Source organism: Ambystoma mexicanum, chromosome 4q, assembly GCF_040938575.1.
Source record: "Ambystoma mexicanum isolate Mex_15411 chromosome 4q, UKY_AmexF1_1, whole genome shotgun sequence".
NCBI classification, from domain to species: Eukaryota; Metazoa; Chordata; class Amphibia; order Caudata; family Ambystomatidae; genus Ambystoma; species Ambystoma mexicanum.
In genome coordinates this window covers 528,342,481-528,370,272 of record NC_090928.1, presented here as the reverse complement: position 1 = coordinate 528,370,272, position 27,792 = coordinate 528,342,481, and the positions used below count along the sequence as shown (strand labels likewise).

General features: G+C 39.1%; 10 non-coding genes across 10 annotated transcripts; all 10 read left to right on the top strand.

The window, feature by feature from the left end:
* Positions 1-1,689: 1,689 nt before the first annotated feature.
* TRNAK-CUU (transfer RNA lysine (anticodon CUU)) lies at positions 1,690-1,762 on the top strand. Its single transcript has one exon. It is a non-coding gene; the product is annotated as a tRNA-Lys (tRNA).
* Positions 1,763-5,406: 3,644 nt separating this feature from the next.
* On the top strand, positions 5,407-5,479 carry TRNAK-CUU (transfer RNA lysine (anticodon CUU)). The gene has a single exon. It is a non-coding gene; the product is annotated as a tRNA-Lys (tRNA).
* Positions 5,480-10,452: 4,973 nt separating this feature from the next.
* On the top strand, positions 10,453-10,525 carry TRNAK-CUU (transfer RNA lysine (anticodon CUU)). The gene has a single exon. It is a non-coding gene; the product is annotated as a tRNA-Lys (tRNA).
* Positions 10,526-12,790: 2,265 nt separating this feature from the next.
* On the top strand, positions 12,791-12,863 carry TRNAK-CUU (transfer RNA lysine (anticodon CUU)). The gene has a single exon. It is a non-coding gene; the product is annotated as a tRNA-Lys (tRNA).
* A 1,098-nt stretch (positions 12,864-13,961) lies between these two features.
* TRNAK-CUU (transfer RNA lysine (anticodon CUU)) lies at positions 13,962-14,034 on the top strand. Its single transcript has one exon. It is a non-coding gene; the product is annotated as a tRNA-Lys (tRNA).
* A 5,300-nt stretch (positions 14,035-19,334) lies between these two features.
* Positions 19,335-19,407, top strand: TRNAK-CUU (transfer RNA lysine (anticodon CUU)). The gene has a single exon. It is a non-coding gene; the product is annotated as a tRNA-Lys (tRNA).
* A 1,111-nt stretch (positions 19,408-20,518) lies between these two features.
* TRNAK-CUU (transfer RNA lysine (anticodon CUU)) lies at positions 20,519-20,591 on the top strand. The gene has a single exon. It is a non-coding gene; the product is annotated as a tRNA-Lys (tRNA).
* Positions 20,592-21,198: 607 nt separating this feature from the next.
* On the top strand, positions 21,199-21,271 carry TRNAK-CUU (transfer RNA lysine (anticodon CUU)). The gene has a single exon. It is a non-coding gene; the product is annotated as a tRNA-Lys (tRNA).
* A 1,275-nt stretch (positions 21,272-22,546) lies between these two features.
* Positions 22,547-22,619, top strand: TRNAK-CUU (transfer RNA lysine (anticodon CUU)). Its single transcript has one exon. It is a non-coding gene; the product is annotated as a tRNA-Lys (tRNA).
* Positions 22,620-23,812: 1,193 nt separating this feature from the next.
* TRNAK-CUU (transfer RNA lysine (anticodon CUU)) lies at positions 23,813-23,885 on the top strand. Its single transcript has one exon. It is a non-coding gene; the product is annotated as a tRNA-Lys (tRNA).
* Positions 23,886-27,792: the final 3,907 nt, after the last annotated feature.

Genomic DNA, 27,792 nt, shown 5'->3' with positions numbered 1-27,792 from the left:
ATATATGAATGCATGTCTGGATGATGTGTAATGGGGCAATACCACACCTTAATGTATTCACTGTAAAAGAATAAGTATGTATCATCTTACTATAAAATAAAGTGGAGAAAACACAAATAAGACTTTTTTCCACACAGGTTTAATCGGCTATTTCCTGATATTCTTCAATGCGTTCTGATATTGACTGGTAATTGTGTTTGATACTTTCTTAGACTATTTCTGCCTCTGGCTGATGTGTATTTTCTTCTCAAACTCCACCAGAGCCTATGATTACACAGCATCCTATCTGTGGACAGCGGCAGTGCAGGGATAGGGAAGAAAACTATAGGCATCCAAAGGAGCCCGGCTAGCTCAGTCGGTAGAGCATGAGACTCTTAATCTCAGGGTCGTGGGTGCGAGCCCCACGTTGGGCGAAAACAACTAAAATTTTAATGCTTTTTGACCAAAAAAATAGAAATTGAAAGTCTCTTTACAATATTTGCAATATTTTGATTGTTAACATGCAATATATGAATGCATGTCTGGATGATGTGTAATGGGGCAATACCACACCTTAATGTATTCACTGTAAAAGAAAAAGTATGTATCATCTTACTATAAAATAAAGTGGAGAAAACACAAATAAGACTTTTTTCCACACAGGTTTAATCGGCTATTTCCTGATATTCTTCAATGCGTTCTGATATTGACTGGTAATTGTGTTTGATACTTTCTTAGACTATTTCTGCCTCTGGCTGATGTGTATTTTCTTTCCAAACTCCACCAGAGCCTATGATTACACAGCATCCTATCTGTGGAAAACGGCAGTGCAGGGATAGGGAAGAAAACTATAGGCATCCAAAGGAGCCCGGCTAGCTCAGTCGGTAGAGCATGATACTCTTAATCTCAGGGTCGTGGGTTCGAGCCCACGTTGGGCGAACACAACTAAAATTGTAATGCTTTTTGACCAAAAAAATACATCCTATCTGTGGAAAACGGCAGTGCAGGGATAGGGAAGAAAACTATAGGAATCCAAAGGAGCCTGGCTAGCTCAGTCGGTAGAGCATGAGACTCTTAATCTCAGGGTCGTGGGTTCGAGCCACACGTTGGGTGAAAGCAACTAAAATTTTAGTACTTTTTGACCAAAAAAATAGAAATTGAAAGTCTCTTTACAATATTTTCATTGTTAACATGCAATATATGAATGCATGTCTGGATGATGTGCAATGGGGCAATACCATACCTTAATGTATTCACTGTAAAAGAAAAAGTATGCATCATCTTACTATAAAATAAAGTGGAGAAAACACAAATAAGACTTTTTTCCACACAGGTTTAATCGGCTATTTCCTGATATTCTTCAATGCGTTCTGATATTGACTGGTAATTGTGTTTGATACTTTCTTAGACTATTTCTGCCTCTGGCTGATGTGTATTTTCTTTCCAAACTCCACCAGAGCCTATGATTACACAGCATCCTATCTGTGGAAAACGGCAGTGCAGGGATAGGGAAGAAAACTATAGGCATCCAAAGGAGCCCGGCTAGCTCAGTTGGTAGAGCATGATACTCTTAATCTCACGGTCGTGGGTTCGAGCCCACGTTGGGCGAACACAACTAAAATTGTAATGCTTTTTGACCAAAAAAATACATCCTATCTGTGGAAAACCGCAGTGCAGGGATAGGGAAGAAAACTATAAGCATCCAAAGAAGCCCGGCTAGCTCAGTCGGTAGAGCATGAGACTCTTAATCTCAGGGTCGTGGGTTCGAGCCCCACGTTGGGCGAAAACAACTAAAATTTTAGTGCTTTTTGACCAAAAAAATAGAAATTGAAAGTCTCTTTACAATATTTGCAATATTTTCATTGTTAACATGCAATATATGAATGCATGTCTGGATGATGTGTAATGGGGCAATACCACACCTTAATGTATTCACTGTAAAAGAAAAAGTATGTATCATCTTACTATAAAATAAAGTGGAGAAAACACAAATAGGACTTTTTTCCACACAGGTTTAATCGGCTATTTCCTGATATTCTTCAATGCGTTCTGATATTGACTGGTAATTGTGTTTGATACTTTCTTAGACTATTTCTGCCTCTGGCTGATGTGTATTTTCTTTCCAAACTCCACCAGAGCCTATGATTACACAGCATCCTATCTGTGGAAAACGGCAGTGCAGGGATAGGGAAGAAAACTATAGGCATCCAAAGGAGCCCGGCTAGCTCAGTTGGTAGAGCATGATACTCTTAATCTCAGGGTCGTGGGTTCGAGCCCACGTTGGGCGAACACAACTAAAATTGTAATGCTTTTTGACCAAAAAAATACATCCTATCTGTGGAAAACCGCAGTGCAGGGATAGGGAAGAAAACTATAAGCATCCAAAGGAGCCTGGCTAGCTCAGTCGGTAGAGCATGAGACTCTTAATCTCAGGGTCGTGGGTTCGAGCCCCACGTTGGGTGAAAGCAACTAAAATTTTAGTGCTTTTTGACCAAAAAAATAGAAATTGAAAGTCTCTTTACAATATTTGCAATATTTTCATTGTTAACATGCAATATATGAATGCATGTCTGGATGATGTGTAATGGGGCAATACCACACCTTAATGTATTCACTGTAAAAGAATAAGTATGTATCATCTTACTATAAAATAAAGTGGAGAAAACACAAATAAGACTTTTTTCCACACAGGTTTAATCGGCTATTTCCTGATATTCTTCAATGCGTTCTGATATTGACTGGTAATTGTGTTTGATACTTTCTTAGACTATTTCTGCCTCTGGCTGATGTGTATTTTCTTTCCAAACTCCACCAGAGCCTATGATTACACAGCATCCTATCTGTGGAAAGCGGCAGTGCAGGGATAGGGAAGAAAACTATAGGCATCCAAAGGAGCCCGGCTAGCTCAGTCGGTAGAGCATGAGACTCTTAATCTCAGGGTCGTGGGTGCGAGCCCCACGTTGGGCGAAAACAACTAAAATTTTAATGCTTTTTGACCAAAAAAATAGAAATTGAAAGTCTCTTTACAATATTTGCAATATTTTGATTGTTAACATGCAATATATGAATGCATGTCTGGATGATGTGTAATGGGGCAATACCACACCTTAATGTATTCACTGTAAAAGAAAAAGTATGTATCATCTTACTATAAAATAAAGTGGAGAAAACACAAATAAGACTTTTTTCCACACAGGTTTAATCGGCTATTTCCTGATATTCTTCAATGCGTTCTGATATTGACTGGTAATTGTGTTTGATACTTTCTTAGACTATTTCTGCCTCTGGCTGATGTGTATTTTCTTTCCAAACTCCACCAGAGCCTATGATTACACAGCATCCTATCTGTGGAAAACGGCAGTGCAGGGATAGGGAAGAAAACTATAGGCATCCAAAGGAGCCCGGCTAGCTCAGTCGGTAGAGCATGATACTCTTAATCTCAGGGTCGTGGGTTCGAGCCCACGTTGGGCGAACACAACTAAAATTGTAATGCTTTTTGACCAAAAAAATACATCCTATCTGTGGAAAACGGCAGTGCAGGGATAGGGAAGAAAACTATAGGAATCCAAAGGAGCCTGGCTAGCTCAGTCGGTAGAGCATGAGACTCTTAATCTCAGGGTCGTGGGTTCGAGCCACACGTTGGGTGAAAGCAACTAAAATTTTAGTACTTTTTGACCAAAAAAATAGAAATTGAAAGTCTCTTTACAATATTTGCAATATTTTCATTGTTAACATGCAATATATGAATGCATGTCTGGATGATGTGTAATGGGGCAATACCACACCTTAATGTATTCACTGTAAAAGAAAAAGTATGTATCATCTTACTATAAAATAAAGTGGAGAAAACACAAATAAGACTTTTTTCCACACAGGTTTAATCGGCTATTTCCTGATATTCTTCAATGCGTTCTGATATTGACTGGTAATTGTGTTTGATACTTTCTTAGACTATTTCTGCCTCTGGCTGATGTGTATTTTCTTTCCAAACTCCACCAGAGCCTATGATTACACAGCATCCTATCTGTGGAAAGCGGCAGTGCAGGGATAGGGAAGAAAACTATAGGCATCCAAAGGAGCCCGGCTAGCTCAGTCGGTAGAGCATGAGACTCTTAATCTCAGGGTCGTGGGTTTGAGCCCCACGTTGGGTGAAAACAACTAAAATTGTAGTGCTTTTTGACCAAAAAAATAGAAATTGAAAGTCTCTTTGCAATATTTTCATTGTTAACATGCAATATATGAATGCATGTCTGGATGATGTGTAATGGGGCAATACCACACCTTAATGTATTCACTGTAAAAGAAAAAGTATGTATCATCTTACTATAAAATAAAGTGGAGAAAACACAAATAGGACTTTTTCCACACAGGTTTAATCGGCTATTTCCTGATATTCTTCAATGCGTTCTGATATTGACTGGTAATTGTGTTTGATACTTTCTTAGACTATTTCTGCCTCTGGCTGATGTGTATTTTCTTTCCAAACTCCACCAGAGCCTATGATTACACAGCATCCTATCTGTGGAAAACGGCAGTGCAGGGATAGGGAAGAAAACTATAGGCATCCAAAGGAGCCCGGCTAGCTCAGTCGGTAGAGCATGATACTCTTAATCTCAGGGTCGTGGGTTCGAGCCCACGTTGGGCGAACACAACTAAAATTGTAATGCTTTTTGACCAAAAAAATACATCCTATCTGTGGAAAATGGCAGTGCAGGGATAGGGAAGAAAACTATAGGCATCCAAAGGAGCCTGGCTAGCTCAGTCGGTAGAGCATGAGACTCTTAATCTCAGGGTCGTGGGTTCGAGCCCCACGTTGGGTGAAAACAACTAAAATTATAGTGCTTTTTGACCAAAAAAATACATCCTATCTGTGGAAAACGGCAGTGCAGGGATAGGGAAGAAAACTATAGGCATCCAAAGGAGCCCGGCTAGCTCAGTCGGTAGAGCATGAGACTCTTAATCTCAGGGTCGTGGGTGCGAGCCCCACGTTGGGCAAAAACAACTAAAATTTTAATGCTTTTTGACCAAAAAAATAGAAATTGAAAGTCTCTTTACAATATTTGCAATATTTTGATTGTTAACATGCAATATATGAATGCATGTCTGGATGATGTGTAATGGGGCAATACCACACCTTAATGTATTCACTGTAAAAGAAAAAGTATGTATCATCTTACTATAAAATAAAGTGGAGAAAACACAAATAAGACTTTTTTCCACACATGTTTAATCGGCTATTTCCTGATATTCTTCAATGCGTTCTGATATTGACTGGTAATTGTGTTTGATACTTTCTTAGACTATTTCTGCCTCTGGCTGATGTGTATTTTCTTTCCAAACTCCACCAGAGCCTATGATTACACAGCATCCTATCTGTGGAAAACGGCAGTGCAGGGATAGGGAAGAAAACTATAGGTATCCAAAGGAGCCCGGCTAGCTCAGTCGGTAGAGCATGAGACTCTTAATCTCAGGGTCGTGGGTTCGAGCCCCACGTTGGGCGAAAACAACTAAAATTGTAGGACTTTTTGACCAAAAAAATACATCCTATCTGTGGAAAACGGCAGTGCAGGGATAAGGAAGAAAACTATAGGCATCCACAGGAGCCCGGCTAGCTCAGTCGGTAGAGCATGAGACTCTTAATCTCAGGGTCGTGGGTTTGAGCCCCACGTTGGGCGAAAACAACTAAAATTTTAGTGCTTTTTGACCAAAAAAATAGAAATTGAAAGTCTCTTTACAATATTTGCAATATTTTCATTGTTAACATGCAATATATGAATGCATGTCTGGATGATGTGTAATGGGGCAATACCACACCTTAATGTATTCACTGTAAAAGAAAAAGTATGTATCATCTTACTATAAAATAAAGTGGAGAAAACACAAATAAGACCTTTTTCCACACATGTTTAATCGGCTATTTCCTGATATTCTTCAATGCGTTCTGATATTGACTGGTAATTGTGTTTGATACTTTCTTAGACTATTTCTGCCTCTGGCTGATGTGTATTTTCTTTCCAAACTCCACCAGAGCCTATGATTACACAGCATCCTATCTGTGGAAAGCGGCAGTGCAGGGATAGGGAAGAAAACTATAGGCATCCAAAGGAGCCCGGCTAGCTCAGTCGGTAGAGCATGAGACTCTTAATCTCAGGGTCGTGGGTTTGAGCCCCACGTTGGGCGAAAACAGCTAAAATTGTAGTGCTTTTTGACCAAAAAAATAGAAATTGAAAGTCTCTTTGCAACATTTTCATTGTTAACATGCAATATATGAATGCATGTCTGGATGATGTGCAATGGGGCAATACCATACCTTAATGTATTCACTGTAAAAGAAAAAGTATGCATCATCTTACTATAAAATAAAGTGGAGAAAACACAAATAAGACTTTTTTCCACACAGGTTTAATCGGCTATTTCCTGATATTCTTCAATGCGTTCTGATATTGACTGGTAATTGTGTTTGATACTTTCTTAGACTATTTCTGCCTCTGGCTGATGTGTATTTTCTTTCCAAACTCCACCAGAGCCTATGATTACACAGCATCCTATCTGTGGAAAACGGCAGTGCAGGGATAGGGAAGAAAACTATAGGCATCCAAAGGAGCCCGGCTAGCTCAGTTGGTAGAGCATGATACTCTTAATCTCACGGTCGTGGGTTCGAGCCCACGTTGGGCGAACACAACTAAAATTGTAATGCTTTTTGACCAAAAAAATACATCCTATCTGTGGAAAACCGCAGTGCAGGGATAGGGAAGAAAACTATAAGCATCCAAAGGAGCCTGGCTAGCTCAGTCGGTAGAGCATGAGACTCTTAATCTCAGGGTCGTGGGTTCGAGCCCCACGTTGGGTGAAAGCAACTAAAATTTTAGTGCTTTTTGACCAAAAAAATAGAAATTGAAAGTCTCTTTACAATATTTGCAATATTTTCATTGTTAACATGCAATATATGAATGCATGTCTGGATGATGTGTAATGGGGCAATACCACACCTTAATGTATTCACTGTAAAAGAATAAGTATGTATCATCTTACTATAAAATAAAGTGGAGAAAACACAAATAAGACTTTTTTCCACACAGGTTTAATCGGCTATTTCCTGATATTCTTCAATGCGTTCTGATATTGACTGGTAATTGTGTTTGATACTTTCTTAGACTATTTCTGCCTCTGGCTGATGTGTATTTTCTTCTCAAACTCCACCAGAGCCTATGATTACACAGCATCCTATCTGTGGACAGCGGCAGTGCAGGGATAGGGAAGAAAACTATAGGCATCCAAAAGAGCCCGGCTAGCTCAGTCGGTAGAGCATGAGACTCTTAATCTCAGGGTCGTGGGTGCGAGCCCCACGTTGGGCGAAAACAACTAAAATTTTAATGCTTTTTGACCAAAAAAATAGAAATTGAAAGTCTCTTTACAATATTTGCAATATTTTGATTGTTAACATGCAATATATGAATGCATGTCTGGATGATGTGTAATGGGGCAATACCACACCTTAATGTATTCACTGTAAAAGAAAAAGTATGTATCATCTTACTATAAAATAAAGTGGAGAAAACACAAATAAGACTTTTTTCCACACAGGTTTAATCGGCTATTTCCTGATATTCTTCAATGCGTTCTGATATTGACTGGTAATTGTGTTTGATACTTTCTTAGACTATTTCTGCCTCTGGCTGATGTGTATTTTCTTTCCAAACTCCACCAGAGCCTATGATTACACAGCATCCTATCTGTGGAAAACGGCAGTGCAGGGATAGGGAAGAAAACTATAGGCATCCAAAGGAGCCCGGCTAGCTCAGTCGGTAGAGCATGATACTCTTAATCTCAGGGTCTTGGGTTCGAGCCCACGTTGGGCGAACACAACTAAAATTGTAATGCTTTTTGACCAAAAAAATACATCCTATCTGTGGAAAACGGCAGTGCAGGGATAGGGAAGAAAACTATAGGAATCCAAAGGAGCCTGGCTAGCTCAGTCGGTAGAGCATGAGACTCTTAATCTCAGGGTCGTGGGTTCGAGCCCCACGTTGGGTGAAAGCAACTAAAATTTTAGTACTTTTTGACCAAAAAAATAGAAATTGAAAGTTTCTTTGCAATATTTTCATTGTTAACATGCAATATATGAATGCATGTCTGGATGATGTGTAATGGGGCAATACCACACCTTAATGTATTCACTGTAAAAGAAAAAGTATGTATCATCTTACTATAAAATAAAGTGGAGAAAACACAAATAGGACTTTTTCCACACAGGTTTAATCGGCTATTTCCTGATATTCTTCAATGCGTTCTGATATTGACTGGTAATTGTGTTTGATACTTTCTTAGACTATTTCTGCCTCTGGCTGATGTGTATTTTCTTTCCAAACTCCACCAGAGCCTATGATTACACAGCATCCTATCTGTGGAAAACGGCAGTGCAGGGATAGGGAAGAAAACTATAGGCATCCAAAGGAGCCCGGCTAGCTCAGTCGGTAGAGCATGATACTCTTAATCTCAGGGTCGTGGGTTCGAGCCCACGTTGGGCGAACACAACTAAAATTGTAATGCTTTTTGACCAAAAAAATACATCCTATCTGTGGAAAATGGCAGTGCAGGGATAGGGAAGAAAACTATAGGCATCCAAAGGAGCCTGGCTAGCTCAGTCGGTAGAGCATGAGACTCTTAATCTCAGGGTCGTGGGTTTGAGCCCCACGTTGGGTGAAAACAACTAAAATTATAGTGCTTTTTGACCAAAAAAATACATCCTATCTGTGGAAAACGGCAGTGCAGGGATAGGGAAGAAAACTATAGGCATCCAAAGGAGCCCGGCTAGCTCAGTCGGTAGAGCATGAGACTCTTAATCTCAGGGTCGTGGGTGCGAGCCCCACGTTGGGCGAAAACAACTAAAATTTTAATGCTTTTTGACCAAAAAAATAGAAATTGAAAGTCTCTTTACAATATTTGCAATATTTTGATTGTTAACATGCAATATATGAATGCATGTCTGGATGATGTGTAATGGGGCAATACCACACCTTAATGTATTCACTGTAAAAGAAAAAGTATGTATCATCTTACTATAAAATAAAGTGGAGAAAACACAAATAAGACTTTTTTCCACACATGTTTAATCGGCTATTTCCTGATATTCTTCAATGCGTTCTGATATTGACTGGTAATTGTGTTTGATACTTTCTTAGACTATTTCTGCCTCTGGCTGATGTGTATTTTCTTTCCAAACTCCACCAGAGCCTATGATTACACAGCATCCTATCTGTGGAAAACGGCAGTGCAGGGATAGGGAAGAAAACTATATGTATCCAAAGGAGCCCGGCTAGCTCAGTCGGTAGAGCATGAGACTCTTAATCTCAGGGTTGTGGGTTCGAGCCCCACGTTGGGCGAAAACAACTAAAATTGTAGGACTTTTTGACCAAAAAAATACATCCTATCTGTGGAAAACGGCAGTGCAGGGATAGGGAAGAAAACTATAGGCATCCAAAGGAGCCCGGCTAGCTCAGTCGGTAGAGCATGAGACTCTTAATCTCAGGGTCGTGGGTTTGAGCCCCACGTTGGGCGAAAACAACAAAAATTTTAGTGCTTTTTGACCAAAAAAATAGAAATTGAAAGTCTCTTTACAATATTTGCAATATTTTCATTGTTAACATGCAATATATGAATGCATGTCTGGATGATGTGTAATGGGGCAATACCACACCTTAATGTATTCACTGTAAAAGAAAAAGTATGTATCATCTTACTATAAAATAAAGTGGAGAAAACACAAATAAGACCTTTTTCCACACAGGTTTAATCGGCTATTTCCTGATATTCTTCAATGCGTTCTGATATTGACTGGTAATTGTGTTTGATACTTTCTTAGACTATTTCTGCCTCTGGCTGATGTGTATTTTCTTTCCAAACTCCACCAGAGCCTATGATTACACAGCATCCTATCTGTGGAAAGCGGCAGTGCAGGGATAGGGAAGAAAACTATAGGCATCCAAAGGAGCCCGGCTAGCTCAGTCGGTAGAGCATGAGACTCTTAATCTCAGGGTCGTGGGTTTGAGCCCCACGTTGGGCGAAAACAGCTAAAATTGTAGTGCTTTTTGACCAAAAAAATAGAAATTGAAAGTCTCTTTGCAACATTTTCATTGTTAACATGCAATATATGAATGCATGTCTGGATGATGTGCAATGGGGCAATACCATACCTTAATGTATTCACTGTAAAAGAAAAAGTATGCATCATCTTACTATAAAATAAAGTGGAGAAAACACAAATAAGACTTTTTTCCACACAGGTTTAATCGGCTATTTCCTGATATTCTTCAATGCGTTCTGATATTGACTGGTAATTGTGTTTGATACTTTCTTAGACTATTTCTGCCTCTGGCTGATGTGTATTTTCTTTCCAAACTCCACCAGAGTACATCCTATCTGTGGAAAACGGCAGTGCAGGGATAGGGAAGAAAACTATAAGCATCCAAAGAAGCCCGGCTAGCTCAGTCGGTAGAGCATGAGACTCTTAATCTCAGGGTCGTGGGTTCGAGCCCCACGTTGGGCGAAAACAACTAAAATTTTAGTGCTTTTTGACCAAAAAAATAGAAATTGAAAGTCTCTTTACAATATTTGCAATATTTTCATTGTTAACATGCAATATATGAATGCATGTCTGGATGATGTGTAATGGGGCAATACCACACCTTAATGTATTCACTGTAAAAGAAAAAGTATGTATCATCTTACTATAAAATAAAGTGGAGAAAACACAAATAGGACTTTTTTCCACACAGGTTTAATCGGCTATTTCCTGATATTCTTCAATGCGTTCTGATATTGACTGGTAATTGTGTTTGATACTTTCTTAGACTATTTCTGCCTCTGGCTGATGTGTATTTTCTTTCCAAACTCCACCAGAGCCTATGATTACACAGCATCCTATCTGTGGAAAACGGCAGTGCAGGGATAGGGAAGAAAACTATAGGCATCCAAAGGAGCCCGGCTAGCTCAGTCGGTAGAGCATGATACTCTTAATCTCAGGGTCGTGGGTTCGAGCCCACGTTGGGCGAACACAACTAAAATTGTAATGCTTTTTGACCAAAAAAATACATCCTATCTGTGGAAAACGGCAGTGCAGGGATAGGGAAGAAAACTATAGGCATCCAAAGGAGCCTGGCTAGCTCAGTCGGTAGAGCATGAGACTCTTAATCTCAGGATCGTGGGTTCGAGCCCCACGTTGGGTGAAAACAACTAAAATTATAGTGCTTTTTGACCAAAAAAATACATCCTATCTGTGGAAAACGGCAGTGCAGGGATAGGGAAGAAAACTATAGGCATCCAAAGGAGCCTGGCTAGCTCAGTCGGTCGAGCATGAGACTCTTAATCTCAGGGTCGTGGCTTTGAGCCCCACGTTGGGCGAAAACAACTAAAATTTTAGTGCTTTTTGACCAAAAAAATAGAAATTGAAAGTCTCTTTACAATATTTGCAATATTTTGATTGTTAACATGCAATATATGAATGCATGTCTGGATGATGTGTAATGGGGCAATACCACACCTTAATGTATTCACTGTAAAAGAAAAAGTATGTATCATCTTACTATAAAATAAAGTGGAGAAAACACAAATAAGACTTTTTTCCACACAGGTTTAATCGGCTATTTCCTGATATTCTTCAATGCGTTCTGATATTGACTGGTAATTGTGTTTGATACTTTCTTAGACTATTTCTGCCTCTGGCTGATGTGTATTTTCTTTCCAAACTCCACCAGAGCCTATGATTACACAGCATCCTATCTGTGGAAAGCGGCAGTGCAGGGATAGGGAAGAAAACTATAGGCATCCAAAGGAGCCCGGCTAGCTCAGTCGGTAGAGCATGAGACTCTTAATCTCAGGGTCATGGGTTTGAGCCCCACGTTGGGCGATAACAACTAAAATTGTAGTGCTTTTTGACCAAAAAAATAGAAATTGAAAGTCTCTTTGCAATATTTTCATTGTTAACATGCAATATATGAATGCATGTCTGGATGATGTGTAATGGGGCAATACCATACCTTAATGTAATCACTGTAAAAGAAAAAGTATGCATCATCTTACTATAAAATAAAGTGGAGAAAACACAAATAAGACTTTTTTTCACACAGGTTTAATCGGCTATTTCCTGATATTCTTCAATGCGTTCTGATATTGACTGGTAATTGTGTTTGATACTTTCTTAGACTATTTCTGCCTCTGGCTGATGTGTATTTTCTTTCCAAACTCCACCAGAGCCTATGATTACACAGCATCCTATCTGTGGAAAGCGGCAGTGCAGGGATAGGGAAGAAAACTATAGGCATCCAAAGGAGCCCGGCTAGCTCAGTCAGTAGAGCATGAGACTCTTAATCTCAGGGTCATGGGATTGAGCCCCATGTTGGGCGATAACAACTAAAATTGTAGTGCTTTTTGACCAAAAAAATAGAAATTGAAAGTCTCTTTGCAATATTTTCATTGTTAACATGCAATATATGAATGCATGTCTGGATGATGTGTAATGGGGCAATACCATACCTTAATGTATTCACTGTAAAAGAAAAAGTATGCATCATCTTACTATAAAATAAAGTGGAGAAAACACAAATAAGACTTTTTTTCACACAGGTTTAATCGGCTATTTCCTGATATTCTTCAATGCGTTCTGATATTGACTGGTAATTGTGTTTGATACTTTCTTAGACTATTTCTGCCTCTGGCTGATGTGTATTTTCTTTCCAAACTCCACCAGAGTACATCCTATCTGTGGAAAACGGCAGTGCAGGGATAGGGAAGAAAACTATAAGCATCCAAAGAAGCCCGGCTAGCTCAGTCGGTAGAGCATGAGACTCTTAATCTCAGGGTCGTGGGTTCGAGCCCCACGTTGGGCGAAAACAACTAAAATTTTAGTGCTTTTTGACCAAAAAAATAGAAATTGAAAGTCTCTTTACAATATTTGCAATATTTTCATTGTTAACATGCAATATATGAATGCATGTCTGGATGATGTGTAATGGGGCAATACCACACCTTAATGTATTCACTGTAAAAGAAAAAGTATGTATCATCTTACTATAAAATAAAGTGGAGAAAACACAAATAGGACTTTTTTCCACACAGGTTTAATCGGCTATTTCCTGATATTCTTCAATGCGTTCTGATATTGACTGGTAATTGTGTTTGATACTTTCTTAGACTATTTCTGCCTCTGGCTGATGTGTATTTTCTTTCCAAACTCCACCAGAGCCTATGATTACACAGCATCCTATCTGTGGAAAACGGCAGTGCAGGGATAGGGAAGAAAACTATAGGCATCCAAAGGAGCCCGGCTAGCTCAGTCGGTAGAGCATGATACTCTTAATCTCAGGGTCGTGGGTTCGAGCCCACGTTGGGCGAACACAACTAAAATTGTAATGCTTTTTGACCAAAAAAATACATCCTATCTGTGGAAAACGGCAGTGCAGGTATAGGGAAGAAAACTATAGGCATCCAAAGGAGCCTGGCTAGCTCAGTTGGTAGAGCATGAGACTCTTAATCTCAGGGTCGTGGGTTCGAGCCCCACGTTGGGTGAAAACAACTAAAATTTTAGTGCTTTTTGACCAAAAAAATAGAAATTGAAAGTCTCTTTACAATATTTGCAATATTTTCATTGTTAACATGCAATATATGAATGCATGTCTGGATGATGTGTAATGGGGCAATACCATACCTTAATGTATTCACTGTAAAAGAAAAAGTATGCATCATCTTACTATAAAATAAAGTGGAGAAAACACAAATAAGACTTTTTTCCACACAGGTTTAATCGGCTATTTCCTGATATTCTTCAATGCGTTCTGATATTGACTGGTAATTGTGTTTGATACTTTCTTAGACTATTTCTGCCTCTGGCTGATGTGTATTTTCTTTCCAAACTCCACCAGAGTACATCCTATCTGTGGAAAACGGCAGTGCAGGGATAGGGAAGAAAACTATAAGCATCCAAAGAAGCCCGGCTAGCTCAGTCGGTAGAGCATGAGACTCTTAATCTCAGGGTCGTGGGTTCGAGCCCCACGTTGGGCGAAAACAACTAAAATTTTAGTGCTTTTTGACCAAAAAAATAGAAATTGAAAGTCTCTTTACAATATTTGCAATATTTTCATTGTTAACATGCAATATATGAATGCATGTCTGGATGATGTGTAATGGGGCAATACCACACCTTAATGTATTCACTGTAAAAGAAAAAGTATGTATCATCTTACTATAAAATAAAGTGGAGAAAACACAATTAGGACTTTTTTCCACACAGGTTTAATCGGCTATTTCCTGATATTCTTCAATGCGTTCTGATATTGACTGGTAATTGTGTTTGATACTTTCTTAGACTATTTCTGCCTCTGGCTGATGTGTATTTTCTTTCCAAACTCCACCAGAGCCTATGATTACACAGCATCCTATCTGTGGAAAACGGCAGTGCAGGGATAGGGAAGAAAACTATAGGCATCCAAAGGAGCCCGGCTAGCTCAGTTGGTAGAGCATGATACTCTTAATCTCAGGGTCGTGGGTTCGAGCCCACGTTGGGCGAACACAACTAAAATTGTAATGCTTTTTGACCAAAAAAATACATCCTATCTGTGGAAAACCGCAGTGCAGGGATAGGGAAGAAAACTATAAGCATCCAAAGGAGCCTGGCTAGCTCAGTCGGTAGAGCATGAGACTCTTAATCTCAGGGTCGTGGGTTCGAGCCCCACGTTGGGTGAAAGCAACTAAAATTTTAGTGCTTTTTGACCAAAAAAATAGAAATTGAAAGTCTCTTTACAATATTTGCAATATTTTCATTGTTAACATGCAATATATGAATGCATGTCTGGATGATGTGTAATGGGGCAATACCACACCTTAATGTATTCACTGTAAAAGAATAAGTATGTATCATCTTACTATAAAATAAAGTGGAGAAAACACAAATAAGACTTTTTTCCACACAGGTTTAATCGGCTATTTCCTGATATTCTTCAATGCGTTCTGATATTGACTGGTAATTGTGTTTGATACTTTCTTAGACTATTTCTGCCTCTGGCTGATGTGTATTTTCTTTCCAAACTCCACCAGAGCCTATGATTACACAGCATCCTATCTGTGGAAAGCGGCAGTGCAGGGATAGGGAAGAAAACTATAGGCATCCAAAGGAGCCCGGCTAGCTCAGTCGGTAGAGCATGAGACTCTTAATCTCAGGGTCGTGGGTGCGAGCCCCACGTTGGGCGAAAACAACTAAAATTTTAATGCTTTTTGACCAAAAAAATAGAAATTGAAAGTCTCTTTACAATATTTGCAATATTTTGATTGTTAACATGCAATATATGAATGCATGTCTGGATGATGTGTAATGGGGCAATACCACACCTTAATGTATTCACTGTAAAAGAAAAAGTATGTATCATCTTACTATAAAATAAAGTGGAGAAAACACAAATAAGACTTTTTTCCACACAGGTTTAATCGGCTATTTCCTGATATTCTTCAATGCGTTCTGATATTGACTGGTAATTGTGTTTGATACTTTCTTGGACTATTTCTGCCTCTGGCTGATGTGTATTTTCTTTCCAAACTCCACCAGAGCCTATGATTACACAGCATCCTATCTGTGGAAAGCGGCAGTGCAGGGATAGGGAAGAAAACTATAGGCATCCAATGGAGCCCGGCTAGCTCAGTCGGTAGAGCATGAGACTCTTAATCTCAGGGTCGTGGGTTTGAGCCCCACGTTGGGTGAAAACAACTAAAATTGTAGTGCTTTTTGACCAAAAAAATAGAAATTGAAAGTCTCTTTGCAATATTTTCATTGTTAACATGCAATATATGAATGCATGTCTGGATGATGTGTAATGGGGCAATACCACACCTTAATGTATTCACTGTAAAAGAAAAAGTATGTATCATCTTACTATAAAATAAAGTGGAGAAAACACAAATAGGACTTTTTCCACACAGGTTTAATCGGCTATTTCCTGATATTCTTCAATGCGTTCTGATATTGACTGGTAATTGTGTTTGATACTTTCTTAGACTATTTCTGCCTCTGGCTGATGTGTATTTTCTTTCCAAACTCCACCAGAGCCTATGATTACACAGCATCCTATCTGTGGAAAACGGCAGTGCAGGGATAGGGAAGAAAACTATAAGCATCCAAAGGAGCCCGGCTAGCTCAGTCGGTAGAGCATGATACTCTTAATCTCAGGGTCGTGGGTTCGAGCCCACGTTGGGCGAACACAACTAAAATTGTAATGCTTTTTGACCAAAAAAATACATCCTATCTGTGGAAAACGGCAGTGCAGGGATAGGGAAGAAAACTATAGGCATCCAAAGGAGCCTGGCTAGCTCAGTCGGTAGAGCATGAGACTCTTAATCTCAGGGTCGTGGGTTCGAGCCCCACGTTGGGTGAAAACAACTAAAATTATAGTGCTTTTTGACCAAAAAAATAGAAATTGAAAGTCTCTTTGCAATATTTTCATTGTTAACATGCAATATATGAATGCATGTCTGGATGATGTGTAATGGGGCAATACCACACCTTAATGTATTCACTGTAAAAGAAAAAGTATGTATCATCTTACTATAAAATAAAGTGGAGAAAACACAAATAGGACTTTTTCCACACAGGTTTAATCGGCTATTTCCTGATATTCTTCAATGCGTTCTGATATTGACTGGTAATTGTGTTTGATACTTTCTTAGACTATTTCTGCCTCTGGCTGATGTGTATTTTCTTTCCAAACTCCACCAGAGCCTATGATTACACAGCATCCTATCTGTGGAAAACGGCAGTGCAGGGATAGGGAAGAAAACTATAGGCATCCAAAGGAGCCCGGCTAGCTCAGTCGGTAGAGCATGATACTCTTAATCTCAGGGTCGTGGGTTCGAGCCCACGTTGGGCGAACACAACTAAAATTGTAATGCTTTTTGACCAAAAAAATACATCCTATCTGTGGAAAACGGCAGTGCAGGGATAGGGAAGAAAACTATAGGCATCCAAAGGCGCCTGGCTAGCTCAGTCGGTAGAGCATGAGACTCTTAATCTCAGGGTCGTGGGTTCGAGCCCCACGTTGGGTGAAAACAACTAAAATTATAGTGCTTTTTGACCAAAAAAATAGAAATTGAAAGTCTCTTTACAATATTTGCAATATTTTCATTGTTAACATGCAATATATGAATGCATGTCTGGATGATGTGTAATGGGGCAATACCACACCTTAATGTATTCACTGTAAAAGAAAAAGTATGTATCATCTTACTATAAAATAAAGTGGAGAAAACACAAATAAGACTTTTTTCCACACAGGTTTAATCGGCTATTTCCTGATATTCTTCAATGCGTTCTGATATTGACTGGTAATTGTGTTTGATACTTTCTTAGACTATTTCTGCCTCTGGCTGATGTGTATTTTCTTTCCAAACTCCACCAGAGCCTATGATTACACAGCATCCTATCTGTGGAAAGCGGCAGTGCAGGGATAGGGAAGAAAACTATAGGCATCCAAAGGAGCCCGGCTAGCTCAGTCGGTAGAGCATGAGACTCTTAATCTCAGGGTCGTGGGTTTGAGCCCCACGTTGGGTGAAAACAACTAAAATTGTAGTGCTTTTTGACCAAAAAAATAGAAATTGAAAGTCTCTTTGCAATATTTTCATTGTTAACATGCAATATATGAATGCATGTCTGGATGATGTGTAATGGGGCAATACCACACCTTAATGTATTCACTGTAAAAGAAAAAGTATGTATCATCTTACTATAAAATAAAGTGGAGAAAACACAAATAGGACTTTTTCCACACAGGTTTAATCGGCTATTTCCTGATATTCTTCAATGCGTTCTGATATTGACTGGTAATTGTGTTTGATACTTTCTTAGACTATTTCTGCCTCTGGCTGATGTGTATTTTCTTTCCAAACTCCACCAGAGCCTATGATTACACAGCATCCTATCTGTGGAAAACGGCAGTGCAGGGATAGGGAAGAAAACTATAGGCATCCAAAGGAGCCCGGCTAGCTCAGTCGGTAGAGCATGATACTCTTAATCTCAGGGTCGTGGGTTCGAGCCCACGTTGGGCGAACACAACTAAAATTGTAATGCTTTTTGACCAAAAAAATACATCCTATCTGTGGAAAACGGCAGTGCAGGGATAGGGAAGAAAACTATAGGCATCCAAAGGAGCCTGGCTAGCTCAGTCGGTAGAGCATGAGACTCTTAATCTCAGGGTCGTGGGTTCGAGCCCCACGTTGGGTGAAAACAACTAAAATTATAGTGCTTTTTGACCAAAAAAATACATCCTATCTGTGGAAAACGGCAGTGCAGGGATAGGGAAGAAAACTATAGGCATCCAAAGGAGCCCGGCTAGCTCAGTCGGTAGAGCATGAGACTCTTAATCTCAGGGTCGTGGGTGCGAGCCCCCCGTTGGGCGAAAACAACTAAAATTTTAATGCTTTTTGACCAAAAAAATAGAAATTGAAAGTCTCTTTACAATATTTGCAATATTTTGATTGTTAACATGCAATATATGAATGCATGTCTGGATGATGTGTAATGGGGCAATAGCACACCTTAATGTATTCACTGTAAAAGAAAAAGTATGTATCATCTTACTATAAAATAAAGTGGAGAAAACACAAATAAGACTTTCTTCCACACATGTTTAATCGGCTATTTCCTGATATTCTTCAATGCGTTCTGATATTGACTGGTAATTGTGTTTGATACTTTCTTAGACTATTTCTGCCTCTGGCTGATGTGTATTTTCTTTCCAAACTCCCCCAGAGCCTATGATTACACAGCATCCTATCTGTGGACAACGGCAGTGCAGGGATAGGGAAGAAAACTATAGGTATCCAAAGGAGCCTGGCTAGCTCAGTTGGTAGAGCATGAGACTCTTAATCTCAGGGTCGTGGGTTCGAGCCCCAAGTTGGGCGAAAATAACTAAAATTTTAGTGCTTTTTGACCAAAAAAATAGAAATTGAAAGTCTCTTTACAATATTTGCAATATTTTCATTGTTAACATGCAATATATGAATGCATGTCTGGATGATGTGTAATGGGGCAATACCACACCTTAATGTATTCACTGTAAAAGAAAAAGTATGTATCATCTTACTATAAAATAAAGTGGAGAAAACACAAATAAGACTTTTTTCCACACAGGTTTAATCGGCTATTTCCTGATATTCTTCAATGCGTTCTGATATTGACTGGTAATTGTGTTTGATACTTTCTTAGACTATTTCTGCCTCTGGCTGATGTGTATTTTCTTTCCAAACTCCACCAGAGTACATCCTATCTGTGGAAAACGGCAGTGCAGGGATAGGGAAGAAAACTATACGCATCCAAAGAAGCCCGGCTAGCTCAGTCGGTAGAGCATGAGACTCTTAATCTCAGGGTCGTGGGTTCGAGCCCCACGTTGGGCGAAAACAACTAAAATTTTTGTGCTTTTTGACCAAAAAAATAGAAATTGAAAGTCTCTTTACAATATTTGCAATATTTTCATTGTTAACATGCAATATATGAATGCATGTCTGGATGATGTGTAATGGGGCAATACCACACCTTAATGTATTCACTGTAAAAGAAAAAGTATGTATCATCTTACTATAAAATAAAGTGGAGAAAACACAAATAGGACTTTTTTCCACACAGGTTTAATCGGCTATTTCCTGATATTCTTCAATGCGTTCTGATATTGACTGGTAATTGTGTTTGATACTTTCTTAGACTATTTCTGCCTCTGGCTGATGTGTATTTTCTTTCCAAACTCCACCAGAGCCTATGATTACACAGCATCCTATCTGTGGAAAACGGCAGTGCAGGGATAGGGAAGAAAACTATAGGCATCCAAAGGAGCCCGGCTAGCTCAGTCGGTAGAGCATGATACTCTTAATCTCAGGGCCGTGGGTTCGAGCCCACGTTGGGCGAACACAACTAAAATTGTAATGCTTTTTGACCAAAAAAATACATCCTATCTGTGGAAAACTGCAGTGCAGGGATAGGGAAGAAAACTATAGGCATCCAAAGGAGCCTGGCTAGCTCAGTCGGTAGAGCATGAGACTCTTCATCTCAGGGTCGTGGATTCGAGCCCCACGTTGGGTGAAAACAACTAAAATTTTAGTGCTTTTTGACCAAAAAAATAGAAATTGAAAGTCTCTTTACAATATTTGCAATATTTTCATTGTTAACATGCAATATATGAATGCATGTCTGGATGATGTGTAATGGGGCAATACCACACCTTAATGTATTCACTGTAAAAGAAAAAGTATGTATCATCTTACTATAAAATAAAGTGGAGAAAACACAAATAAGACTTTTTTCCACACAGGTTTAATCGGCTATTTCCTGATATTCTTCAATGCGTTCTGATATTGACTGGTAATTGTGTTTGATACTTTCTTAGACTATTTCTGCCTCTGGCTGATGTGTATTTTCTTTCCAAACTCCACCAGAGCCTATGATTACACAGCATCCTATCTGTGGAAAACGGCAGTGCAGGGATAGGGAAGAAAACTATAAGCATCCAAAGGAGCCCGGCTAGCTCAGTCGGTAGAGCATGAGACTCTTAATCTCAGGGTCGTGGGTTCGAGCCCCACGTTGGGCGAAAACAACTAAAATTGTAGTGCTTTTTGACCAAAAAAATACATCCTATCTGTGGAAAACGGCAGTGCAGGGATAGGGAAGAAAACTATAGGCAGCCAAAGGAGCCTGGCTAGCTCAGTCGGTAGAGCATGAGACTCTTAATCTCAGGGTCGTGGGTTGGAGCCCCACGTTGGGCGAAAACAACTAAAATTTTAGTGCTTTTTGACCAAAAACATAGAAATTGAAAGTCTCTTTACAATATTTGCAATATTTTCATTGTTAACATGCAATATATGAATGCATGTCTGGATGATGTGTAATGGGGCAATACCACACCTTAATGTATTCACTGTAAAAGAAAAAGTATGTATCATCTTACTATAAAATAAAGTGGAGAAAACACAAATAAGACTTTTTTCCACACAGGTTTAATCGGCTATTTCCTGATATTCTTCAATGCGTTCTGATATTGACTGGTAATTGTGTTTGATACTTTCTTAGACTATTTCTGCCTCTGGCTGATGTGTATTTTCTTTCCAAACTCCACCAGAGCCTATGATTACACAGCATCCTATCTGTGGAAAACGGCAGTGCAGGGATAGGGAAGAAAACTATAGGCATCCAAACGAGCCCGGCTAGCTCAGTCGGTAGAGCATGAGACTCTTAATCTCAGGGTCGTGGGTTCGAGCCCCACGTTGGGCGAACACAACAAAAATTGTAATGCTTTTTGACCAAAAAAATACATCCTATCTGTGGAAAACGGCAGTGCAGGGATAGGGAAGAAAACTATAGGCATCTAAAGGAGCCTGGCTAGCTCAGTCGGTAGAGCATGAGACTCTTAATCTCAGGGTCGTGGGTTTGAGCCCCACGTTGGGCGAAAACAACTAAAATTTTAGTGCTTTTTGACCAAAAAAATAGAAATTGAAAGTCTCTTTACAATATTTGCAATATTTTCATTGTTAACATGCAATATATGAATGCATGTCTGGATGATGTGTAATGGGGCAATACCACACCTTAATGTATTCACTGTAAAAGAAAAAGTATGTATCATCTTACTATAAAATAAAGTGGAGAAAACACAAATAAGACTTTTTTCCACACAGGTTTAATCGGCTATTTCCTGATATTCTTCAATGCGTTCTGATATTGACTGGTAATTGTGTTTGATACTTTCTTAGACTATTTCTGCCTCTGGCTGATGTGTATTTTCTTTCCAAACTCCACCAGAGCCTATGATTACACAGCATCCTATCTGTGGAAAACGGCAGTGCAGGGATAGGGAAGAAAACTATAAGCATCCAAAGGAGCCCGGCTAGCTCAGTCGGTAGAGCATGAGACTCTTAATCTCAGTGTTGTGGGTTCGAGCCGCACGTTGGGCGAAAACAACTAAAATTTTAGTGCTTTTTGACCAAAAAAATACATCCTATCTCTGGAAAACGGCAGTGCAGGGATAGGGAAGAAAACTATAGGCATCCAAAGGAGCCCGGCTAGCTCAGTCGGTAGAGCATGAGACTCTTAATCTCAGGGTCGCCACGTTGGGTGAAAACAACTACAATTTTAGTGCTTTTTGACCAAAAAAATAGAAATTGAAAGTCTCTTTACAATATTTGCAATATTCTGATTGTTAACATGCAATATATGAATGCATGTCTGGATGATGTCTAATGGGGCAATACAACACCTTAATGTATTCACTGTAAAAGAAAAAGTATGTATCATCTTACTATAAAATAAAGTGGAGAAAACACAAATACGACTTTTTTCCACACAGGTTTAATCGGCTATTTCCTGATATTCTTCAATGCGTTCTGATATTGACTGGTAATTGTGTTTGATACTTTCTTAGACTCTTTCTGCCTCTGGCTGATGTGTATTTTCTTTCCAAACTCCACCAGAGCCTATGATTACACAGCATCCTATCTGTGGAAAACGGCAGTGCAGGGATAGGGAAGAAAACTATAGGCATTCAAAGGAGCCCGGCTAGCTCAGTCGGTAGAGCATGAGACTCTTAATCTCAGGGTCGTGGGTTCGAGCCCCACGTTGGGCGAAAACAACTAAAATTCTAGTGCTTTTTGACCAAAAAAATACATCCTATCTGTGGAAAGCGGCAGTGCAGGGATAGGGAAGAAAACGTTGGGCGAAAACAACTAAAATTTTCGTGCTTTTTGACCAAAAAAATAGAAATTGAAAGTCTCTTTACAATATTTGCAATATTTTCATTGTTAACATGCAATATATGAATGCATGTCTGGATGATGTGTAATGGGGCAATACCACACCTTAATGTATTCACTGTAAAAGAAAAAGTATGTATCATCTTACTATAAAATAAAGTGGAGAAAACACAAATAAGACTTTTTTCCACACAGGTTTAATCGGCTATTTCCTGATATTCTTCAATGCGTTCTGATATTGACTGGTAATTGTGTTTCATACTTTCTTAGACTATTTCTGCCTCTGGCTGATGTGTATTTTCTTTCCAAACTCCACCAGAGCCTATGATTACACAGCATCCTATCTGTGGAAAACGGCAGTGCAGGGATAGGGAAGAAAACTATAAGCATCCAAAGGAGCCCGGCTAGCTCAGTCGGTAGAGCATGAGACTCTTAATCTCAGGGTCGTGGGTTCGAGCCGCACGTTGGGCGAAAACAACTAAAATTTTAGTGCTTTTTGACCAAAAAAATACATCCTATCTCTGGAAAACGGCAGTGCAGGGATAGGGAAGAAAACTATAGGCATCCAAAGGAGCCCGGCTAGCTCAGTCGGTAGAGCATGAGACTCTTAATCTCAGGGTCGCCACGTTGGGTGAAAACAACTAAAATTTTAGTGCTTTTTGACCAAAAAAATAGAAATTGAAAGTCTCTTTACAATATTTGCAATATTTTGATTGTTAACATGCAATATATGAATGCATGTCTGGATGATGTCTAATGGGGCAATACAACACCTTAATGTATTCACTGTAAAAGAAAAAGTATGTATCATCTTACTATAAAATAAAGTGGAGAAAACACAAATACGACTTTTTTCCACACAGGTTTAATCGGCTATTTCCTGATATTCTTCAATGCGTTCTGATATTGACTGGTAATTGTGTTTGATACTTTCTTAGACTATTTCTGCCTCTGGCTGATGTGTATTTTCTTTCCAAACTCCACCAGAGCCTATGATTACACAGCATCCTATCTGTGGAAAACGGCAGTGCAGGGATAGGGAAGAAAACTATAGGCATTCAAAGGAGCCCGGCTAGCTCAGTCGGTAGAGCATGAGACTCTTAATCTCAGGGTCGTGGGTTCGAGCCCCACGTTGGGCGAAAACAACTAAAATTGCAGTGCTTTTTGACCAAAAAAATACATCCTATCTGTGGAAAGCGGCAGTGCAGGGATAGGGAAGAAAACGTTGGGCGAAAACAACTAAAATTTTCGTGCTTTTTGACCAAAAAAATAGAAATTGAAAGTCTCTTTACAATATTTGCAATATTTTCATTGTTAACATGCAATATATGAATGCATGTCTGGATGATGTGTAATGGGGCAATACCACACCTTAATGTATTCACTGTAAAAGAAAAAGTATGTATCATCTTACTATAAAATAAAGTGGAGAAAACACAAATAAGACTTTTTTCCACACAGGTTTAATCGGCTATTTCCTGATATTCTTCAATGCGTTCTGATATTGACTGGTAATTGTGTTTGATACTTTCTTAGACTATTTCTGCCTCTGGCTGATGTGTATTTTCTTTCCAAACTCCACCAGAGCCTATGATTACACAGCATCCTATCTGTGGAAAACGGCAGTGCAGGGATAGGGAAGAAAACTATAGGTATCCAAAGGAGCCCGGCTAGCTCAGTCGGTAGAGCATGAGACTCTTAATCTCAGGGTCGTGGGTTCGAGCCCCACGTTGGGGGAAAACAACTAAAATTTTAGTGCTTTTTGACCAAAAAAATAGAAATTGAAAGTCTCTTCACAATATTTGCAATATTTTCATTGTTAACATGCAATATATGAATGTATGTCTGGATGATGTGTAATGGGGCAATACCACACCTTAATGTATTCACTGTAAAAGAAAAAGTATGTATCATCTTACTATAAAATAAAGTGGAGAAAACACAAATAAGACTTTTTTCCACACAGGTTTAATCGGCTATTTCCTGATATTCTTCAATGCGTTCTGATATTGACTGGTAATTGTGTTTGATACTTTCTTAGACTATTTCTGCCTCTGGCTGATGTGTATTTTCTTTCCAAACTCCACCAGAGCCTATGATTACACAGCATCCTATCTGTGGAAAGCGGCAGTGCAGGGATAGGGAAGAAAACTATAGGCATCCAAAGGAAACCGGCTAGCTCAGTGGGTAGAGCATGAGACTCTTCATTTCAGGGTCGTGGGTTCGAGCCCCGCGTTGGGCGAAAACAACTAAAATTTTAGTGCTTTTTGACCAAAAAAATAGAAATTGAAAGTCTCTTTGCAATATTTTCATTGTTAACATGCAATATATGAATGCATGTCTGGATGATGTGTAATGGGGCAATACCATACCTTAATGTATTCACTGTAAAAGAAAAAGTATGCATCATCTTACTATAAAATAAAGTGGAGAAAACACAAATAAGACTTTTTTCCACACAGGTTTAATCGGCTATTTCCTGATATTCTTCAATGCGTTCTGATATTGACTGGTAATTGTGTTTGATACTTTCTTAGACTATTTCTGCCTCTGGCTGATGTGTATTTTCTTTCCAAACTCCACCAGAGCCTATGATTACACAGCATCCTATCTGTGGAAAGCGGCAGTTCAGGGATAGGGAAGAAAACTATAGACATCCAAAGGAGCCCGGCTAGCTCAGTCGGTAGAGCATGATACTCTTAATCTCAGGGTCATGGGTTCGAGCCCACGTTGGGCGAACACAACTAAAATTGTAATGCTTTTTGACCAAAAAAATACATCCTATCTGTGGAAAACGGCAGTGCAGGGATAGGGAAGAAAACTATAGGCATCCAAAGGAGCCTGGCTAGCTCAGTCGGTAGAGCATGAGACTCTTAATCTCAGGGTCGTGGGTTCGAGCCCCACGTTGGGTGAAAACAACTAAAATTATAGTGCTTTTTGACCAAAAAAATAGAAATTGAAAGTCTCTTTACAATATTTGCAATATTTTCATTGTTAACATGCAATATATGAATGCATGTCTGGATGATGTGTAATGGGGCAATACCACACCTTAATGTATTCACTGTAAAAGAAAAAGTATGTATCATCTTACTATGAAATAAAGTGGAGAAAACACAAATAAGACTTTTTTCCACACAGGTTTAATCGGCTATTTCCTGATATTCTTCAATGCGTTCTGATATTGACTGGTAATTGTGTTTGATACTTTCTTAGACTATTTCTGCCTCTGGCTGATGTGTATTTTCTTTCCAAACTCCACCAGAGCCTATGATTACACAGCACTATAGGCATCCAAAGGAGCCCGGCTAGCTCAGTCGGTAGAGCATGAGACTCTTAATCTCAGGGTCGTGGGTGCGAGCCCCACGTTGGGCGAAAACAACTAAAATTTTATTGCTTTTTGACCAAAAAAATAGAAATTGAAAGTCTCTTTACAATATTTGCAATATTTTCATTGTTAACATGCAATATATGAATGCATGTCTGGATGATGTGTAATGGGGCAATACCACACCTTAATGTATTCACTGTAAAAGAAAAAGTATGTATCATCTTACTATAAAATAAAGTGGAGAAAACACAAATAAGACTTTTTTCCACACAGGTTTAATCGGCTATTTCCTGATATTCTTCAATGCGTTCTGATATTGACTGGTAATTGTGTTTGATACTTTCTTAGACTATTTCTGCCTCTGGCTGATGTGTATTTTCTTTCCAAACTCCACCAGAGCCTATGATTACACAGCATCCTATCTGTGGAAAGCGGCAGTGCAGGGATAGGGAAGAAAACTATAGGCATCCAAAGGAACCCGGCTAGCTCAGTCGGTAGAGCATGAGACTCTTCATTTCAGGGTCGTGGGCGAAAACAACTAAAATTTTAGTGCTTTTTGACCAAAAAAATAGAAATTGAAAGTCTCTTTGCAATATTTTCATTGTTAACATGCAATATATGAATGCATGTCTGGATGATGTGTAATGGGGCAATACCATACCTTAATGTATTCACTGTAAAAGAAAAAGTATGCATCATCTTACTATAAAATAAAGTGGAGAAAACACAAATAAGACTTTTTTCCACACAGGTTTAATCGGCTATTTCCTGATATTCTTCAATGCGTTCTGATATTGACTGGTAATTGTGTTTGATACTTTCTTAGACTATTTCTGCCTCTGGCTGATGTGTATTTTCTTTCCAAACTCCACCAGAGCCTATGATTACACAGCACTATAGGCATCCAAAGGAGCCCGGCTAGCTCAGTCGTTAGAGCATGAGACTCTTAATCTCAGGGTCGTGGGTGCGAGCCCCACGTTGGGCGAAAACAACTAAAATTTTATTGCTTTTTGACCAAAAAAATAGAAATTGAAAGTCTCTTTACAATATTTGCAATATTTTCATTGTTAACATGCAATATATGAATGCATGTCTGGATGATGTGTAATGGGGCAATACCACACCTTAATGTATTCACTGTAAAAGAAAAAGTATGTATCATCTTACTATAAAATGAAGTGGAGAAAACACAAATAAGACTTTTTTTCACACAGGTTTAATCGGCTATTTCCTGATATTCTTCAATGCGTTCTGATATTGACTGGTAATTGTGTTTGATACTTTCTTAGACTATTTCTGCCTCTGGCTGATGTGTATTTTCTTTCCAAACTCCACCAGAGCCTATGATTACACAGCATCCTATCTGTGGAAAGCGGCAGTGCAGGGATAGGGAAGAAAACTATAGGCATCCAAAGGAACCCGGCTAGCTCAGTCGGTAGAGCATGAGACTCTTCATTTCAGGGTCGTGGGCGAAAACAACTAAAATTTTAGTGCTTTTTGACCAAAAAAATAGAAATTGAAAGTCTCTTTGCAATATTTTCATTGTTAACATGCAATATATGAATGCATGTCTGGATGATGTGTAATGGGGCAATACCATACCTTAATGTATTCACTGTAAAAGAAAAAGTATGCATCATCTTACTATAAAATAAAGTGGAGAAAACACAAATAAGACTTTTTTCCACACAGGTTTAATCGGCTATTTCCTGATA